The sequence below is a fragment of the Semicossyphus pulcher genome, unplaced genomic scaffold, assembly GCF_022749685.1.
Source record: "Semicossyphus pulcher isolate SPU_LCO1_2020_fin unplaced genomic scaffold, fSemPul1.0.p SCAF_23, whole genome shotgun sequence".
NCBI classification, from domain to species: Eukaryota; Metazoa; Chordata; class Actinopteri; order Labriformes; family Labridae; genus Semicossyphus; species Semicossyphus pulcher.
Window position 1 is genome coordinate 17,153,427 of NW_027211697.1, and position 7,500 is coordinate 17,160,926.

Sequence of the window (7,500 nt, forward strand, 5' to 3'; positions counted from 1 at the left end):
GCACAGACACAGAGACCACCTCACTCACCGTGTTCGCCTCAGTGTGATGGAGAGGAGTTAAAATAACATCTGAAACATGTTGAGGGGACGTTGCTCAGCCCAAACTCTGGACTCCATTCAAACAGAGGATGTGAGCAGTCAGCATCAGCTGATGAGATGTTACAGAGCTCATGATAAGACACAATCAGCATTTAGGTGCACAACACACAACTAATGACACAACTTGACTGGGACCGGACTGAAGCCGTATTCTGAACACGTTGGCCTCCTTAGACTCAAAGACGTCTCTGTCATGAGACTGACAGACAGTCGATGTAGATGATCCATCAAACGCAGCATCTCCACTCTCAGGACGGAGGAGCATGGCTCGTTGTGTCCTCCTCCTGCAGACTCTGGTTTTGTCTGAGTGGATGTCATCATGAGTTTAAATTCTCCAATGTGACAGGAAGTGTTTCAAGGTGTTTGAAGGTGTTTGAAGGTGTTTCAAGGTGTTTCAAGGTGTCTTTAGAAGCGTAAACAAACTGAGGATATATAAATGTGATCTCAGACTCTGACAGGGAGAAGCATCCCTGGTCCTCAGCATCCAGCAGCCTCCTCCTCCTGAACACTCACAGTTACATGATCATTCAGTATGTTTGATACAAGACGCTGTGATCAGCTTACAGTCCCCTCGTCGTCCTCAGTGTGTGTGTGTGTGTGTGTGTGTGTGTGTGTGTGGGTGTGTTTCCCAGCATGTCTCTGACACGTATGAATGGCTGTTGTGATTTAAGTGCACGTGAGCGTGTTTCGGCCTCATTACTGACTGACAGGAGACGTGAGAGTAAACCAGGAGCCTCATTATAAATCTGGCACATTGAGCAGCTCATATCCTTCTTAATGAGTCTCACATCTCGCCTCTCTGCTGTCCCGTGGGATTGTGGGTATTTTATTGCTGGGTTAAGCAAAACTGACTTATTTATCCGATGTACCTCCGATAACCGACAGAGCCGTAAAAAGAGTAAAAAGCAGAGAGGCCGCGTCGGCTTTGAAGCCGTGCAGCCAAAGTCTCATTAAAGTGTGGGAACATTGTGCGTCTAAAAATAACCTCCCGCCTCACAGTTATTATTCATACCCAGCATCTTATTGTAATCCCCTCTACACACAGCTACCAGCCGCTTTCATTTACTTTTAATTGTCCATAAAGAAACAGACGAGTGTTTCCTTCAGGATAATCAGGAAATGAGAAGCAAACAGATTACAGCCTCTGATTGGATCGCACAATCCCACATCTTTTATTTGGTCACTTTGCCTCCGGGACGTTTCCTCTTTCATGATCCGTTTGTTTCTCTTCTTTCATCACGTTCACTTCCTCTCACTTCAGTGTGTCTCTCTGAGGTCAGTGACCCCGAGTGACCCCAAGTGACCCCAAGTGACCTATGAAAACAAGTCATGATGTTTATGCTGTGCCTGTTTTTCAGTCTGAATCAGTGCTGTTTATTCTTAACTTCCTGTCTGACACTGTGTCCTGTGCTGGAGGACGTCAGAGGCGGTTTGATCCACTGCTCATGACACCTGTGAGCACCTGACAGCACCTGTGAGCCACAGAAAGGACCACCAGTCAAACTGATCTGGAACATGCTAACCCTAACCTTTCAGTTTGCTGAAATACTGAGCGTGTTGATGTTACACTGGCTGATATCCTGCAGCGGCGGCCATATTGTTTTCAAACAGCACACATGAGAAAGTGTCCGATCAGCTCTTTGACATGAACATTCATTAATAACTGAGATTTATTCTGCTGCTGTGAACAAACAACACAAACGTCCTCCTGTCTCCGTCTGCAGCTTCACTGTGCTGCAGAGAGGAGATTTAGCCATTAGGCTCTCTCTCTCCCTCTGTCTCTCTCTCTCTCTCTCTCGCTCTCTCTCTCTCTCTCTCACACACACACACACACACACACACACACACAGTGAACACTGCATAGTGAAGTACACACTCTGAGAAGTGGTGTCTAAGCAGGATTTACAGAAAAGCAGAGCAGAGGAAGAAAGAGAAGTCAAACATCGGGTCAGACACGTCGAGAGTTTCCTCTCTGTGATGGTGAGCTGGTTACCGAGGATATACCGCGTGTGTGTGTGCATAAAGGAGCAGTCCGTGTGAGTGCTGGAGGCACGATGATGTATCTGTGGGTAAGTTCTGTTTCTTTGTAATCTTTGATCCTTTGCTCTGATGTGAATCTGCTGCTCATTTGATCATCACAGCCTCATGGCAGGAAACTGTTGTTGGCTGTAAAGCTACATTAGCATTATATTAGCATAATGCTAACATGTGCTCCTCGGATGGTCCTGTTTCCTGAGTCGTTGTTCAGACTTCAGTTTGTTCATCAGCCTCGAGTCGTTTTGTGGAAACAACACAGACTGCAGATGAGATGTGAGCTGAACGAGCTTCTTAGCATCAACCTGTCTTTGATCCGCCATGTTTCTGCCCTCATGACGTCAAGTCTGCCAGCTGGGAAACTACCAGAATGTTCTCTGACTTTCCTGCAGTGGTCTCCAGTTAGGAACTGATTTTTCTGATCTTTGTGACACCACCTGAATGCAGCATGAGCAGCAGAGACCACAGACCGGTGCAAACCAAAGTTTAACCAACATTTCAGATTAAAGACAAACAACAATTACTTCACTTTAAGGTGCACTTCCCTTCTAGTCCATTTGTTCATCACTTAGAAATGGGCGAGCTAGCAGGGAGCTCGCTCGGCTCCACCAGCTCGATTAGCTTTTAAAGTCTAATATTAAAACAACTCCAGTCAGCAAACATCACAAATCTAATTATGTGAGAAACAGTGTCTTTAACGAACTCATTATCCAGCTAATGAATTAGCTTTGTGCACACACTTTGATAACTTAGCGTTTGCCTCTCCACCCTCTCGTCTAAATACGGTCAACATGACAACGCTCACAAAGCCACACACGACGCTTCAGCACAGACGCCCGCTCGCTGAAGACGTCCGGTCACTGACGACGTCCGCCCAATGACAACGTCCAGTCACTGACGACGTCCGCTCAATGGCAACGTCCAGTCACTGAAGATGTCCGGTCACTGACGACGTCCGCCCAATGACAACGTCCAGTCACTGAAGATGTCCGGTCACTGACGACGTCCGCCCAATGACAACGTCCAGTCACTGAAGATGTCCGGTCACTGACGACGTCCGCCCAATGACAACGTCCAGTCACTGACGACGTCCGCTCGCTGACGACGTCCGCTCGTTATAAACGGTCTGTGATCACAGAGGAAACAACAACTGTTGCTGCAGGACGTCTTTGAATCTGCTGGATCTGTTATGTTAGCATGCGTTTCATATCAGACTGAACATGATCTCATGAAGGCTGCAGGATGCTACCTGCTCCTGAGCTCTCTGACGTGAACGTCACACCTAGCTACAAGTTATTTTAAGTATTCGGTATCAAAGTACACTGAGGTCCCCCGTCATGAAAACATCCCATAATAATTACATTTTATATAAAGCCTGTTACTGAAAGTCTCCCCTTCAGAAGTCATAGTGTGTGTGTGTGTGTGTGTGTGTGTGTGTGTGTGTGTGTGTGTGTGTGAGACTCCGGGGCTCTGCACAGCCAACATGTTAATTGAGGAATATGAGGGCACCGTTAATGAAGGCAGGTTTGATACTTTTTATAGTCGCTCTTCTCGTCGGTGCAGCGCCGCTCCGTCTGAAGAGTTCATATTTAATTGAGATTACAGCCGCAGCGTGAAGCCGCCCGCTGCCCCAGAGAGACCCAAACACATTTACAAAAAGATTCGCTTAAAACAAGTTCATTGGAATCCGTTTCATGAATGAGGAACCCAACAAATCTATCACATTACGGGGGAATTTCCCCGGGGCTCTGGACAAAGTTTTCTGCAGATTGAGAACGCGCTTCATTTCTCCGCCTTTATTAAGATTCAAACTCCTGCAGCCCCAAAGAACATATCATTACAATCAATATTCAATTTGGAGGCGGCTGCTCGTGATGGCGGGCTGCGCTTCATATAAATGTCACAAAGATTTAGCGCTGACATACACTGGAGGGACGGCTCACGTTTGTTGATATTGATTTGAAGACATTATAGAGAGAATATTCACAGAGCCGTTTCAGCAGCTGCTTAATGACGGCAGGATGAGAAGGACAACACGAGCATCCGGCTGCGCAGGGATCAATCGGCTTCAGTGTAACACCGATTCTGCTGCAGGAACACGTTAAGATACGACTTTCAGCTAAACATGCACAGACAGTGATGTGATGATAGCAGCAGGTCAGCAAGGAGCGCCACCTGCTGGACAGTTATGTCAGTGTTTAAAGGAGGTGTTTCATCTGTTGAAGAATGCAGCAGCTGTTTTAGAGTCTAATCTTTTTCCTGTTAGCTCATAAGAGCTAACAGCTGCAGCTAGCTGCTAATGTTACTGTAAAACTCACACATACGTACTTTGTGTTACACTTAAGATGAAATTGATCGATACTCAGTAAATATATATAAAGACGTTTAGTCAGCCACTGGAAACAGAGAGCTGAAAGCCCTGCCCCCCAAAGAAATGAAATGCTCTTTTTTTATTGGTCCCCCGCATGCCCACCCCCCCATCCCCCCAGCTGATTCCTGCTCCATCTCCTGAAACGATTGTGGCCCAAAGATTGAACCCTGTGGAACACCTCACAGTCCTATCACACCCTGTACCTGCTGATTTATGTCTCTGTTTGTCGATCCGTGTTTCCATCAGCCCCGCAGACCTTCACTCAACATCTCAGCAGGTTCACATCAAACATCATCCAGCTGATTGTGTATTTGCTGCAGCGCGTACAGGACAGTAAATGTACTTTAGTGTATTTGCACTCAGGCGGCACCGGGGCAGACCTCAGCTGACGCTTCCTGTTTAGTGGTGAATAATGCAGGTTTCCTGAGTGCTGGCTGAACAGGGACTCCATATGTTCCATCAGAACAGCAGAAATATGATGTGGGAGCGAGCCGGGCTGACGGGGATTAATGGCAGGCACTGCAGCGAGGCGAGCAGAGTGCTGACTCTGAGAGAGAGAGGACGAATCGGAGCAGAGCTTTGTACAGCGAACGGGCCGACAGCGTTAGAATCAGGATCGTTGAGAGGAAGAGTCACTGAGCTCTGCTTCACAACGAGCTCGCAGAACAGAGACGTCTGTGTTTCAGTTATTTTAGTTTGTGCGTCACAGCACGATGACTGTGTTTTTTATAACTATTAAATGATGAATGAAATGATTTTATTCTCTTTGTTGGTGTTGTGTGTTTCTGGTGTATTAAAGGGATCAAACACAGCACAGGAACACAGAGACGTGATGATGGAGACAGTGTAGAGCAGCATGTTACATCCCTGTTTCTGTCAATGGAGTCCGGTTGTTAATGTTGTCACACACTCAGAATAACAAGAAGGTCTGAGGTGTCCGACACGAACGAACTGTCTGTGGCTTGTCATTGTTGTCATCATAGTAACCATAGTAACCATACTCATACAGCAGCAGCGAGCAGAGGAAGCCATACGCCTCCTAACACTGCTGGGTTGATGGATGAACGTGGGCTCAGTGAGTAAAACCAAAGGCTGCTCGATGCTGCCGGCTCTCCGGACTCTGACTTTAGTGTAAACAGAACGTGTTTCTGTCAGAGGCAGCTTCTCTCTCATCATGAGACTATTAGCAGCTCCTGTGTGACAGTGTGTGCTGGTAAACCAGCGGCTTGACTCTGCAGAAGAGTTGTTAGAGATGAGGAGGCAGGCAGGAGGAGCTGTGACAGCCCCCTTCAGGTGAGGCCTTTCAGAGCAGGTACAAACACTGTGCTCTCAGGTGAGGGCAGGACGGCGGTTGTATTCTCTAATGTTTGAAGCAAACTGAAGATCGAAGCGACACAGAGACGAGTTCACTTAAAGATGTCTGACGTCCTCTGCTGATCCTCTTCTTTGTCCGTCTCACACCGGTCTGCCTCCTGCCTTCTCGCTCGGCCGCTGTCCTGATTATTGACCAAATGGGCTATTTGTCTCACACAAGTAAGCATCACTATTTACCAAATTGTATTTCCCTGCTCGCTGGCTCCGGCGGGGCTCATTCAGCCACATCAGGCCTGTTATCAGCCCCATCATCAGGCTCAGAGCGTCTCCACGCCGCGCTTCAGTCAATGGAGCCTGTGAAAAGACAGGCCTCTCTGCCTAACAGCTTACACCAGGCAATCTGTACCACCACACACACACACACACACTCACACACAGGCAATCTGTGCTATCTATTAGCTGGGAGCTGAGGGTAGTCTATTCCCCGTGCCCCGAACAGTCCTCTCCTCCTCAGACATCTCCTCAGATTCAATCAATAGCAGCTAGTTCAGCACGGAGAGAGGGCTGTGTGTGTGTGTGTGTGTGTGTGTGTGTGTGTGTGCGATTACAGTGAAGCAGTCATTGGTCATTACATTCTTCATCCCTCCAGCAGAGCTTGAACATGTTTCAAGTGTAAAAAGAAGCTGGAGCTGAACACCACAGACTGCATATGGGAAGTGGGCGTGGCCAGGGTGACATCTTCAATTGGTTTGTTGTCGTTTTGAAACCTCCAGTTTGGCCGCCGCCATCTTGGTTTTTTTTAGCCTGAAGTGACCATATTAGGAGGCGAGGGTGGACACGTGTTGTACATCCTTGTTGTTGTCATGGCGACTTGGACAGAAAAACATGAATCAGCTTGATATCATAAATTGATCAGCTGAAACAATCTGTGATGTATGCTTTAGCCACACGGCGCCCCCTCTGCCTCCATGTTGCCTTCACGTCTCGAGGTCTCGGCCTTCATCCTGACGCTCTGCTTCCACGTGCAGACTGAACGACTGCTGCCGCTGGTGTTCGATTGCTTTGCTCCTCCATGCGTGGCAGGTAAAAGACCGCACAGCCACAAATGGATGAACGCTCACACTCTCAAACACACAGATGCACACTCTGAGTCTGCTCTGCAGGAGGAAGCACAGATAATAAAAGTGTGTGTCAGCTCTTCAGCAACAGAGGCAGGAGCTGGTGATCAGGTGACGTGAGGCTCAATGAATACATGATGGATGTCATGTTGTCCTCACTTTTACTCAAGCCCCATAACGAAACCATCAACTCAGCACTGAGCTCTGTCCTGTGAGCAGCTGGACGGCTTTTATTGTGAAATTCCCCTGCAGTGTTTCCTGTTGAGTTCTATCAACAATAATTTAAGGATCGAAAAAAACTACAACATAGGTCTCTGGCTCTCTGATTGGCTGATTGACTCTGCACACCTCTGCTGTTTGTAGTAAAAAATGTCACATCCCTGAGGAGGAGCTAGAGCCTTATTACACACACACACACACACACACACACACACACACACACACACACACACTGCAGGCTCTAGACAACACCTTCTATTACCCTTTAAAGAAGCTTCCTTGATCTAACTCACAGTGACTCTGCTGCTCTCACACATCAGTGTATTGTAAAGACCATCAACATGG

General features: G+C 47.5%; 1 protein-coding gene across 1 annotated transcript in view; it reads left to right on the forward strand.

Moving 5' to 3' along the window:
- The window catches only part of rbfox1 (RNA binding fox-1 homolog 1), a 119,736-nt gene that overhangs the window by 27,683 nt on the left and 84,553 nt on the right, over positions 1-7,500 (forward strand). The gene's annotated exons all lie outside the window — the stretch shown is intronic.